This window comes from Molossus molossus, unplaced genomic scaffold, assembly GCF_014108415.1.
Source record: "Molossus molossus isolate mMolMol1 unplaced genomic scaffold, mMolMol1.p scaffold_m16_p_4, whole genome shotgun sequence".
Taxonomy (NCBI): Eukaryota; Metazoa; Chordata; class Mammalia; order Chiroptera; family Molossidae; genus Molossus; species Molossus molossus.
This window is the reverse complement of record NW_023425377.1, coordinates 30,797,858-30,811,620: the sequence shown is the minus strand read 5'-3', so window position 1 is coordinate 30,811,620 and position 13,763 is coordinate 30,797,858. Positions and strand designations below refer to the sequence as shown.

The window sequence follows — 13,763 nt, the reverse complement described above, 5'->3', positions numbered from 1 at the left end:
CTCCCTGAAGCCCAACAGCATTTGGGCAGTTTCCTGGGCCTAGGAATGCCTTGAAGAGATGCCCTGAATATATTCTGCAGCAAACCTAACAAGTCTCACAAATTCAGTCACCTTTCCTGTTGTGGTCACAGCTCTGGTAGCAGTGAATACTATCAGGAGTAACAACTGTGGGTTTTTTTTGTTTTTTTGTTTTGGTATGTGCCCCTAGCAGGAACCGAACCCGGGATTCTCTGGTCTGCAGGCCGACGCTCTAACCACTGAGCCAAACCAGCCAGGGCATAACTGTAGGATTTTTTAGAGGCATATTTTAATGCTTCCCCCCCACCTCCCTTTGGAGATTTGTCTTCTGCATTTTGGGTCATCTACAAATGGCTGTCAGGACAAACTTCTTAATTTGTAACATGGTGGGAAGTGTCTCCCCCACCTTCTAGTCTTTCAGCAGTCCTGGCAGTGATGCTTTGAGGTTGAGGGTATTTGTCCCTAGGAATTCCTCAGCAGGATTTGTTCTATGAGCTGTAGAGAGTGACACAAGCCACAGGAGCACCGTTGTAATTGGCTTTCACATCTGTTTATTCACCTGCTTGATTCATTGGTCTTGTGTAGCCAGACACACAGTGTTAAAAGAAATGGCTTGATCCATCAGGGCACATTTAAAGGTGGTCCCTTGTTATCCTCCTGTTATCCTTGAATGTGAACTCTAAGAGGAGCCATGCTTATCTTCCCTTTGTCTAGCATGACAATCCAGAAAGCATTGCCTGCAGAATAAATAACTATAAAAATAATCCAGACTAAGCAGATGAATAATAAACACATTCACCCAATTTAAAGGTTGGTGCACAGGGCTGAGAGGACCATAGAGACACAGCTTACTCACTTCCGCTCTTTATGACTCACTGGAGTCCCTTTCTTCCCTCCTTCTCTCCCTCCCCGCTTCCTCCTCCTTTATTTTGGGCTTTTCTTACATTAAACTGCCATCAGAAGTCTAAGCCCCTTTTCTTGTCTGGTCCCATTATTCATGCTTCTTGCGGTGTTAGTTTAGTAATTTCCCGACTTTCCATGATTCTTCTTGGAAACCCTGCAATGTGTTTCCATGTGCTCACATGTTCTTGGAGACACCTAGTTGTATGTCTCCTCTCTGCAAGCTACAGGGTCTTAACAACAGGGTGGGAGGAAAGCAGGGGCTGTGGCAGAGACAGAAACAATGCCAGATGCCAGGTTCATTCTTTGTTCCAGCATAAGCAAGTGTCCCGACCTTTTTATTACATGGGTTTCGATCTTCCCTGATGAGGATCATCACATCACTGATGGGCAGTGTGTGTGTGTGTGTGTGTGTGTGTGTACGATTCAGTCATCAGTTCATTGCAGGTGCCATTTCCTGTTTTGAAGGTGTCTTTAAAAAATTTTTTTTAATTGATTTTAGAGAGAGGGGGGAAGAAAGAGAGAGAGAGGGAGGGAGGGAGGGAGAGAGAGAGAGAGAGGGAGAGAGAGAGACATTGATTTGTTGTTCCACCCATTTATGTATTCATTGGTTGATTCTGTATATGCTTTAACAGGGGACTGGACTCACAACCTTGGTACATCAGGATGATGCTCTAACCAACAGAACTGTCCAGCCAGGGCTTTAAGGCATCTTTAATCACATGGTGGGTGCTGTGTGGCTTAGTTGGTTGGGGCACAGGGCTAACTGCTTTTTCTTCCTTTTAAAAATTGTTTTCTAGGCGTAGCTTTGCTTCTTTGATCTTGAGCTGCGCAATTTCTGTAGGAGTCTTTTATTGTGTTTTACACACCACCCAGTTCTTCCCCCTGTCATCTCCTAGCTAACATCCACGCTTCTAGTGCTGTACTGGGGAACAGTGACATCCTAGCTAGTATCTGTTGATGACACCGAGTGTGCCAGACCTTCTGTAAATCCTGTGCACACTCTCACCGAATCCTCAAAACAACCTTATAAAGCAGTACTTTTACTGGTGTGCTGTGGCAGGCACACTGGGGTGCCGCAAGCATTTTTGAAACATGCAAAACCTGGCTATTTAGTCAGGGGCACTGCTCTCTTTTCCGAATAAAAAAATGACACAATAGCCAACACAACAATAGCTGTCCAGTGTGAATGAATCAAAATTATACCAATTTCTCTTTTGTCTGATTGGCAAAATAATGTGTTTTGGTGTGCTGCAGAATTTTAGTAATTAGTTTATGTGTGCCTTGAGATGTGTTGTTACAAGGTAGTGATACTAATGCTATTACCACCACCTCCATTTTATAGATGAGGAAAGCCACGGGATCCATTTGAAAGATATTAGATGCCTGTTTTTGATAAATACAAACAAAACGAAACAAAAATCCTAATCATCTTTTTGAGAAAAAGGAATGGTACCTTGCATGAATAACAGGCATATTTTCTAGGCGCCTGCTAAGGTGTAAGATTTGGTAGAGTTCCCCACCCCCACTTATTTTGAGAACCGTTACCAAGGAGATATATTGCCTTCCAAAGGCAAATACACTGAAGAATTCCCCCTGCTTTTGGCTACTCTTGTGTCTGAAGAATGTCACCATGCCCAACTGTTTTCCTTATGAGGGATAAGGATGTGAATGCCATGTCCTGAACGCTTGTGGTTAGAGTAGTCCACACCTCTCGGGAAACATTGCATTGTTTAAAAAGGAATCAAATTCATATCATTCATGCTCATCTGTAATGCCCGCCATTGGTTAGAGTATCCATATAAACAGTTGCTTTCTGTCTGGGGAGACTAGAGTGGGTGTGGGTCAGATGCAGTAACCTTGTGAAAAGTGGATAAAAACTGAACTGAAAAGAAGAACATCAAAGAGGATCTGTTCCCTCTTAAATCTTTGGCAGCTCTGGAGGCTGTGAGCACTGAGATGAGAAAACTGTCCTGTGGTACCTTCTATATGAATGAGGCATTTGTTTACAACTCATGCCTGGAGAATATATTTTTTTTACAGCAATGGCTGCAATTTTCGCATTTATAGTCCAGCTCCATTATTGTTGGTGATGAAGGCTATAAATGAGGTGTTGAAGTTGACATTTTTCAAATTTCATTTTGATTTTAGTTTTATTTCTAAAGCATCCTTTAACAGAGCTGTACCCAGTTAGCAAGATTTAACTCATTTAAAGTTTGGTCACCTTTGTTTTTTTCGGTTCTTAATTTTAGTAGAAAGGTTCATGAGAGGTGAAGTTGCTGAGATCTAGTAGTAGAATGGAAGAGAGAAAAAAGCAATTATAATCAACAACTGAAGTGGCTTTAGAGGTTTTGTGGATTGAAGTTTCTAAGTTTTATTGATTAGAGAAGTGGGCATTGAAAAGCATTTTTTTTGTTGTTGTTGTTAATCCTCAGCCAAGGATATTTTTTCTATTGTTTTTTAGATAGGGAGGGTGGGGGGAGGGGGGAGGGGGGGGAGAGAGAGAGAGAGAGAGATGGATGTGAGAGAAACACATTAATTGGTTGCCTCCTGCACAACCGCCACCAGGGCTGGGGATTGAACCTGCAACCCAGGTATGTGTGTGCCCTTGACGAGGACTTGAACCCGTGACCCTTCAGTCTATGGGCCGATGCTCTAACTGCTGAGCCAAACCTGCTAGAGCTGAAAAGCATTCTTTAAAACAGCTTTATTGAGATATAATTTATATACCACAGCATTGGAAATTTGGAATTAGCTCAGGGACACTTGAACAGATGTAGACTGAGTCTGGGACTCTGGCGAGTGGCCCCTAGACTTAACTTTTTGGTTCACATTGGGAGACTGAAACTTGAGTTTGATTCCACCCTCTCTAAGCCTCAGTTTCCTCATTGTGTGAGAGAGAGAATAGTACATGGGAAACCTCATAGGGCTGCTTTGAGGATTCAGTGAGCCAATAGGGCATGTAAAGTGCTTAGCACAGTGTTGGCACAACCTCATTAAACAGTGGCTAGTTTAGATCCATTAATCTGGCTTCATACGTTGACTCTCACTACATTAGGGAACCTTATCTTTCTGGAATATATATATATAGTGGTTAAAAAATAGTTAATTGGCTCTTGCCTGTTTGGCTCAGCGGTTAGAGCGTCGGCCCATGGTCCAGAGACACCTGGGTTCAGTTCCTGCTAAGGGCACGTACCTCGGTTGTGGTTTGTCCCCGGCCCCGGTTGGGGTTGTGTGGGAGGCAGCCACTCGATGTGTCCCTTTCACGTCGATGTTTCTCTCTCTCTCTTCCTCTTTGTCCCTCCCACTCTAACTGAACAAAAATGGAAAAATGTCCTCGAGTGAGGATAAAAAAAAAAAAAAAAGTTAATTGAATTGAAAATACATTTTCTTGTGTTAGGGAAAGAAAATAGTTATCTGTGGTATTGATTTAATCTATAGTTACCAGATAAAATACAGGATGCCCAGTTAAATTTGAATTTTAGAAAAGCAATGAACATTTTGAAGTGTACATTAGTCCTCAAATATTTATTTATCTTAAGTTTAACTGGTTGTCCTGTATTTTTATTTTTAGATTAGTGAGAATTTTAATCAAAGAATTGTACATTTCTTCCAATACATCTCTTTTTGTATTAGGAAATAACATACTCTGTTTCACTACAATACTACAAAATATTTATAAGAAAATATTAAAAATAAACAGCCCTGGCCAGTTTGGCTCAGCGGTTAGACCATCAGCCTGTGGACCAATGAGTCCTGGGTTCAATTCCCATCAAAGGCATGTACCTCGGTTGTGGTTGGTCCCCGGCCCTGGTCAGGGTCGTGTGGGAGGCGACCAGTAGATGTGTTCCTCTTATGTCAATGTTTCTCTCTTTTTCTTCCCCCTCTCCCCACCTCTCTCTTCCTCCCCCCACTCTATCTGAAGATAAATAGAAAAATATCCTCGGGTGAGGATTAAAAAAAACACACAAAAGGCAAGAAGGGGTGAAATAAATTGTCCTCCCAACCCCAATCTCTACTCCAGTGCCCACAGCACACAAAGAATCAAAAGTAAGTAACAAAGATCCCCCTGATCACAAGTTTACAAAGAATTGGTGAGGGGAAGAAACGGGATGAAGATGGTGGTACGAATGGGAATAGATGTTAGCAGAACTGCTTCAGTGACTAACATATCTGAGTGAAAGACCCTCTTTTATGTGCAGTGAATTCAAAACAAGGCTAAACTTTAAGATATTCCTTCAAATGAAATTAGAAAATTGCCCTGACAGTGAAAGTAGCTCTTTTGCCTGTTTCCTAAGAGCCTCTCTCCATGAACCAGTGATGTGAACAGAAGGTGTTCGGGCATCAAAAGTTGTCACAGCAGCCCTTCCATCTCTTTCATAAATGCTTCACACACATCATCCTTAGTTTGTACTGAGACAGGACCAGATGGACCAGATTTGGGGGCTGCTTTGGCAAGAGGCACAGCAGAATCATCTTCTGGCTTTGAGAAGCAACAGTAGCCTTTTTATTCTCCCAATGGACCCTCAGTGCTGTGGGCATGAATCTTGTAATCTCTGCCTTGGGATTAGTGATTGGTGGCTTGGCACTGATGGTTGCTGTGGCATTCTTCTCAATGGTGGCTGCACTCGTGTCATCTGCCTTGGGTCACTGAACAAGTTGGGCGGAGCACTTAAAACTCCTGGGTTTGCAAGGGAGCTGGTAGGAAAAGCCCAGGTGGGGCAGATCTGAGTGGAGGCACCAAAGGTGGGCCCATCATGCCAGGAGGAGTTAGAGGGGGCTACCTGGAGGTGCAGGGGGAGGTACTTTTGGTGGAGGTCCCTGAGGAGGAGGGCCAAGAGAGAGATCTGGAGGTGGACCTGGGGAGGACCAGGGGTGGTCTGGTGATAGTACTGAAGTTAAAAGTTGAACTAAAGTTCCTTGGAGTCCTGGCATTACAGGTGGTCTCAGGATGGAGGAGCTTCTGGAGGTGGTCTAGGAGGAAGGCCTGTAGGTGGTCCTGGTGGAGCAGGAGGTGGTCCAAGAGGAGGTGGTGTTAGCACTGGAGGTGCTTGTGTCTGAGAAGAGGGAACAGATTGTGGGGGAGCTTTTTGCTGTGAAGAAGCAGATGTGCCATCAGAAAGAGATTCCTCTTTATGCTTTCTTTGTGATTGCTTTTCTGCTTCAGAGTTATCAGAATTACCTTCGTCATTGTCCTCTGAAAATTCCTCTACTTCCTATCCCTCCTTAAGGATTTCCTGTCCTGCCATATGAAGCATCATAGGAGGAGTTGGCTCCTTAATATTCTTCTTTTTTTTCTTGATTCTCTAGACATACCTGCAAGTCATACACTCAGACCTGATTTTTTTCTTCATTGTTGTCTTTTAATCGTCACAGTGTACAAATTCATCCCCTTCACTTTCTCCATCTGATCTGTCAGTGTTGCTGTCATCAGTACTGTCATCATGCTTATCTTGATTCATGTCCTCAGGATAGCCATCATCTCCACTGGTGCTAGAAACTATGACCCCGTTGAGCAAGCTCACGACTATATAACATGTCTTCATCTCACCGACGCAGAGGTAGATCCCAGGGCAAAGCTCACTTTAGGGCCATATATTTGTAAGATTTGAGGAGGAGGTGCATCATGGGGCAGACCTGGAGGTTTTCTGCCAGGGGGTACACGTGAAACAAACACCATGTCCAAGAAAAGGAAGAACAGAAACTGCTGGAGTTGGAGGTCCACAGGCTGAGATCTTCTTAAGGATTGAGGGTAGCTGGGCACCAGGAAGTGGAATGTCCTGTATCAAGATGTTTGAAGGAGCATGTGCCATGTCTGGCAAAGGAATACTCTCTACTTCCACGTGTTGAGCATTCTTGAAAGCATCAAAATATTGGCTACGCCCTGGCCAGTTTGGCTCAGCGGTTAGAGCGTCGGCCTGCGGTCCGGAGAGACCCGGGTTCGGTCCCTGCTAAGGGCATGTACTTCGGTTGCAGTTTGTCCCCGGCCCTGGTTGGTCGTGCGGGTGGCAGCCACTCGATGTGTCCCTTCACGTCGATGTTTCTCTCTCTCTCTCCCTTCCTCACTCTCCCTCCCATTCTATCTGTACAAAAAATGGAAAAATATCCTCGGGTGAGGATTAAAAAAAAAAAGAAAAAAAAAATATTGGCTAAGTTGAGCCCTCTTCTGTTCACATTCTAATTCTAGCTTTTTCAGTTCTTTGTAAATATCTGGATTCTTTTTTTCAGAGTTTTAGAATACGTTCAGACAATCTGAATGTAGGATACGTTCATTGGTCCATGCAACTTTTTATGCTTATCTTTCAGTACCTTCTTGTTGACCTGTGGCTGTTGCACTGGGTTAATCTCCATTTCATCCAGTTTCTCCATGTCTCTGATAATCTGTTTGGGATGCTTCATTTTCAAAACTGCAGCTCGTACCATCATACGTTGTTTTTTGTTCTTTGAGTCTCTCTTCCGGGCTTCTTTTTAGTCTTGGCCTGTGGGGTTCATAACTTTTCTACACTTGGTGGAAGATGTAGATCTCTATCCCATGTTGACAATTTGTGTGGTTCACTTGTTCATTTAAAAAAAAACAGTATCAACACAAGAATGTCCAAGCATTTCTGTTGGGCTCAGGGACTGTAAGAAACTGACTCTTGGCCTCTTTTACTTTGTAGGGGCTTTCATTCGCCTCTGCTCCTGGTTAGCTCTCCATTAACTACCATCTTGAAACCTCACTGGTTGTCTCTCTCTCTCTCTCTCACACACACACACACACACACACACACACACACACACACCACACATTTTATTCCACACCTGAGGATATTTTTCTATTTATCATTAGATAAAGTGGGAGGGAGGAAGGGAGAGAGAGACAGAAAGAAACATCCATGTGATAGAGTCACATTAACTGGTTGCCTCCCACACGACCTGGCCAGGGCTGGGGACAAACCGCAACCGAGGTACATGCCCTTGACTGGAATTGAATCCATGACTCATTGGTCCATGGGCTGATGCTCTAACCGCTGAGCAAAATTGGCCAGGGCTTATATTTTTATTTGTGAAATCTGGCAACTCTAATTTAATTCCATTGTCTCTCCTGCTTGGAATCTTTTTTTTTTTTTTTTTTAATCCTCACACGAGGACATTTTTCCATTTTTTGTTCAGATAGAGTGAGAGGGAAAGAGAGGAAGAGAGAGAGAGAGAGAGAGAAAAACATTGATGTGAAAGGGACACATCTAGTGGCCGCCACCCGCACAACCAACCAGGGCTGGGGACAAACTGCAACCGAGGTACGTGCCCTTAGCGGGAACCGAACCCTGGTCTCTCTGGACCGCAGGCCGACACTCTAACCGCTGAGCCAAACTGGCCAGGGCCCTGCTTGGAATCTTTGGCTGCCTTTATGGTCACTACAAATGAGTTGAGAAATTTTGAATAGGGTGTGGGGATGTGATGTGATTTGCAGCTCCTCCGGAGGCCTCATTCCTTGTTGTTGCTAGTAGAAACTCGGCCTTTCATGAATAGCCCTATCATCTGCTAAACACTGGTTGCATAGCAGCCAAGCATCTTTGTTGAGAAAAAAGGTAGAAATTTTTCTGATGGCACTTCCTCTACTTCATGATATTGCTGAGCTTGTGGTAAAGAGCAGATCAGGAACGGAACCAAAAGAGCCCCACAACCATGTTTGCAGTTTACCTTGGAGGAGTTGGGAGTCCACAGGCAGGGACTTCAGTGGCAGGTAGGCAACTGCCTTCTCAGCCTTCAGGAGCCATTTTGGAAGCCTTTCCTGTGCAGGACTCCAGCAATGAGCATCTCTTCTCTGCAGGTCTAGGGAACACATGAATACAAAAGAAATAAAAATCCTGGTCCTCGATAACTGAGGAATGTATAATTTATACGTGGAGAGAGAGGACCAGCGGTATCAATAACTGCTATAATTTATTGAGCACTTCCTTTGTGATTTTGCGTCAACACTGGTAGGTGCTTCCTGTGCATTACCATGAGGTAATCCTCACAGCAGCCCTATGAGCAAGATTCTGTGATTAGTCCCATTTCCCACGTGCAGTTGAAGCTTAGAATATGGGGTGGAGCCAGGAACCAGGCATAGGTTGGTCTGACTTAAGCACCTCTGTTCTATCCTATCTCCTGCATCAAACATATATGTATAGTTTGAATCACATGAAATTACCAATATTTTACTGACCATTTTTGACCTACAAAAATGACTATTTCATATAGTTTAACCTATTCCAAAGAATTAGGGGAAAACATATACATGCAAAAGTAGGTTTATTGTTGTGAGTATGTGAAACAGTTTATTCTTGTATCATTATTTATTAATTATTGTATTATTTTTCATATGGACAACTGTAAACCTACTTTTACCCACACATATAGATAGATATGTTGTGTGTAGTAGTAATATAACAGTGGATTGTGATATCATTATATAACTATTACACATAAATTGCTGAGGCTGGCTAGAGTTAATGAAATATGTGGACCTAGTTAAGGCTTACCAGAGAGACTTCTGGGAAATTAGTTTTCATTTGTTCACTCTTTCACTCACCCACCTACGCAGTGGCTCATTCACTGCTTAGAAACTCACTGAATTCTGCCAAGCATCATATTAAGCATAGATTTGAGCAATTGAAAGATTTTAAATGTTTCATTATGAAAAATTTCATTCCTGTCCACTTGTAGTCAATTATGCTATTCTTTTCTGGATATTTCATAGAAATGGAATCACACAATATGTAGCTTTTTGTGTCTGGCTTCTTTGACTTAGTATAATATTTTCCAGGTTTATCCACGTTGTAGCATGTATCACTAGTTCATTCCTTTGTATTGCCAAGTAGTATCCCATTGTATAGATGTACTACATTTTGGTTTTTCATTTACCAGTTCAGAGATATTAGGATCATTTTCACTTTTTTGACAGTTATGCATATTGATACTGTGAACATTCTATACAGGTTTTTTTGTGTGGATGTATGCTTTCATTTCTCTTAGGTAGGAAACTAGGAGCGAAATTGCTGGGTCACATGGTAAATTTATGTTTAGTTTGAGCAGATTTTTGAGAGAGCAGGATAAAAAATGGTTTTATAGAAAGGCTTAAGAGTGGGAATGAGATTTGGATTAGCCAGTAAAGTACTGTAGCAGTAACCTGGAGTAACCAGAAAGGTGAGCCAGACAGATTTTAAATTGGGAAAGTTAAGAAGGGCAGCTGGAGTTAGCCACAGAGATCCTGATGTCCATGGTGGCTAAAGCTGCTTCTCTTTTCATATTCGGCAGTGGGCACAAGGTTTCTTTTTATTGCTCTCTCTGCACATAGGCCCTAGGATATATTTTATACTCTTCTAGCACTGATAGTTCTTAACAGGAAAGGAGCAATGCTTCCTCATAGGACATCGCTAAGAAATATGGGCATAAATATGGGCACTAAATGCCAAGAAAATATGGGCATTGTAATATAACGAGTTTTTCATAAGATTAAATTTATATAATGCAGGGGTTTGTGTCTTATTCTGCGAGTATATCTTTCTTACTGTTTTGGAATAGTCCAGGCTGTTCATTTTATATTAAGTGATGATTGATGTACATTTTTTTACATGTTTGTGCTTGCTTGGCAAAGTAAAATATTGCAACCGTCTATGTGTGTGTGTGTGTGTGTGTGTGTGTGTGTGTGTGTATGTGTGTGTCTGTATTTAGTTTTAGTTGGTTGTTGAAATTCTCAAATCTGGGGAACCACTGCTCCAAAGAAGGTTTTGGGAAGGATACTGTTGACATCCACGGTGGCTCTTGTGTTTTGCTTCCTTTCTTGTTTTCTTATAGAATTGTGGAGTGTGGGCAACTGGAGTGATGCCTGGGTGAGACCAGAATAAAAGATTAGTGAAACCTAGAAAGGACTATCCCAAGCATGTAAGCCCATTACTTAGACAGCTGACTCTGTAAATGCAGGCAGTTGATGGGCATATGCTATCTTCAGTCGCTCTGGTAGTGTATGGAAGCCAGAACCAAGTGCAGGTTAGAGTTCTTATGCAGGTTTGGGGCAAGCAGACAGTTGATTCTGTTCAGGGTGAGCACCTTTTTAAAATTTTCTGCTGAGGCTGGAGGCCCTGCTGAACCAGTACCGTGGGGAGACCTGTGGGACAGAACATCAGTCCTGGTCCTATGGGTGACGGCAGCCCTTGGTCTTCTCTAGAGTGCCTCTCTAGCTAGGTTGGGGTGAGGGAGTGGAATTTTCTGTAACATGATCCTGAAGTACACACAGCCATTTTTTCCAATTAATAATGTGATGATGCTATGTGTGAAATTCATGAGTGAAATGCATTGAGTTGAACACTGAGCCAAGTGCTTTCAGGCATGATGTAATTTGACCCTAGCAACAAGTGTTAGAAAGATAGGGTAAGTTCATGTTTGTGAGAAGTAATTTAGGGTCAGGAATGTTTAGTAACCTGTTCACTTAACTTGCCACTGCGTGAGAGATACAGAGCCAATAAGGGGCCAGGCCAGGATTCACACGCAACCTATTCTCTTAAAAATCCAAGCCTCTCCATTCAGCAGTTTCTCTCTCAAATTTCATTCCCAGAGGCCCAGCACTTTGGTCCAGCTTTATTATGTGTGAAAGGAGAACTGGGGATGGAGTCCTTGGGCCATCCTCAGCAAAGACTCTCCCTGAGGCAGCCATACAGCGCTGGTGTGTCTAACACACTTTATTTGCTGCCCTTCTGTCTACAGACAGCTCTATTGATTCAGCCTTGGGAAGTCTTTGACCTGGCTGCCCTCCTCACCCTTCTTTATGATACATGCCCAGAATGTTCAAGTTCACACCCACGTTGCAGCCCCGGCTCTGGGAGCTGAGGACAGAATGGGAGTACCAGCCAGAACAGAGGGTTCTGCTGGGCCACATGCGAGTGGCTTTCCCCTTTGCTTGCCTTGGGAACTGGGGGCTTTTATCTGTTATCTTTATGTACTTTTCACAGGCCATACTTTAACTGCTTTGCCATTGGAAAAGGAGAAATTAGAAGGTTCTATCCATTTCTTTTCTTTTTAAGAATATGTATTTTAGGAGAATGTTGGACTGAACAACAGTTGAATCTCTCTTCTGCTTGTTAAACTTCAGCCATAGTTAGAGGTGGTGAAATCCCATTCATGTAACTAGTATCAGATTTTGCTTGGTGGTACTTAATTTTTTCCCTCCCTCCCTTACACAGTTTAGCATGTGTTTATCCTTAGCAACTTGTGAGATATGACTGGTGTTACTAGCTTCTGGTAAAATGGAGTCTCCAAGGCATGAAGTGGTTGAGTTGTGCAGGGTCTGGCTAGAATTGTATCTAGAAAGCAGGTCTTCTGATTGCTGGCCCAGTTCCTTTCCTTTTATTATTTTGTAGAATGGATTGGCCATTAACAAAGAGATCTGAGGACTGGGCAGAAACAGGCCCCTCTCATCTCGTGGTTGAGCTGCTTAGAGCTTGGTCCATCTGTTTGGGACTAGAGTTGAGCTTTAAGATGTACCAACCAGCCCCACAAAGAACGAAAAGCTCTTTTCTTACTATGGATGGTACCCTGGCCCCTATCAGCTGCTGTGGCAGTTTCTGCCACTGGAGAGATGCAGAGCAGCTTTTCTTACCATGGGTGAACTCAGAACATACGTCTTATCCATATATGGTGCATTACTTATTAAGCTTGTGTTTTTCACTTGTTTAATTCTCTGGCATCTTGCCCATCAGTTACTTGCCCCTTTTATAAGTGCCTGAATGGCTGGATATTTCTGATTTTAAATCATGAGTTTTGACTTTTATCAGAAATTTACAGTTTGCTTTTCAAAGGGCTTAGCTGAATACAATTGCATGGAAGGGCACTGTTAAATTTTATAATATAGAAATGTTAAAATAGAACAAATATGCACTTTCAGTATGTTTTGAATGGCCTTACTTGTGTGTCTTATCAGTCTGTGTTAGACATCTTTATTGCTCAAGTAATCTATGTTCATGTAGAGTGATCAGAAAATTCAGATAAGCAAAGAGAAAAAAAAAGAAAAGAAAAAAATATATATATACATACATACATACATACATACATACATACTTTAAATAAGAGTCCCTCGAGGGAAGCCAGGATGTGAAGGACTTTGAACTTCTCAGAAGGAGGGGTCTAGTCAGTTAGTGCAAGTCATTATTATTCCCTGAATGACTCGGCTCTTCCTTGTCTCAGATGGTGGAGATCAAGACACAGGTTGGGGTATCTGAGCATGTTCTGGAGAGTCAAGGTAGCATTCGGTTTGGGGCATTCTGCTATGAGCCTAGATGGCTTGTGGGTCAAGAAAGCCTTGCTGTTAACGCACCACCTACTAGGGGTGGCTGTGAAAAGGGAATATTAGTCCTTTGGGGTCTCCTATTTATAGAGCTGCTAGTTCTCAAGCAAAAAGGGATAAAATAATCTTACAGTCATACCTCCTCTTCACTTACTCCTCTTAGCCCTGCTGGAGCCAGCCAGCCAGCTAGCCAGCCAGCCAGCCGTCCGTCCGTCCGTCCGTCCGTCCGTCCATCCATCCACCCATTCACCTACTCACTCACTCCCTTCCTTCCTTCCTTCCTTCCTTCCTTCCTTCCTTCCTTCCTTCCTTCCTTCCTTCCTTCCCTCCCTCCCTCCCCCATTCACTCATCTGTTCATTCAATACCTGTTTACCATACTCCTCCTGTTGAGCATCAGGCATTGTTTGTATTTGGCTCTGGGAATATAGATGAATAAGACAACTCCCTGCTCTCATGGAGCTTATGTTGGATTGGTGCAGGTTGTGGTACCATTGCTTCTCTTTCGGCTTTTCCTTCTGTAGCCATGAAGATGTTTGTCTCTCC

The 13,763-nt window shown here is 42.9% G+C and overlaps 1 protein-coding gene and 1 pseudogene across 5 annotated transcripts in view; one reads left to right on the top strand and one right to left on the bottom strand.

The window, feature by feature from the left end:
• The window catches only part of ARHGAP26 (Rho GTPase activating protein 26), a 443,756-nt gene that overhangs the window by 34,184 nt on the left and 395,809 nt on the right, over window positions 1-13,763 (top strand). The gene's annotated exons all lie outside the window — the stretch shown is intronic.
• On the bottom strand, window positions 5,273-7,452 carry LOC118643590 (annotated as a pseudogene).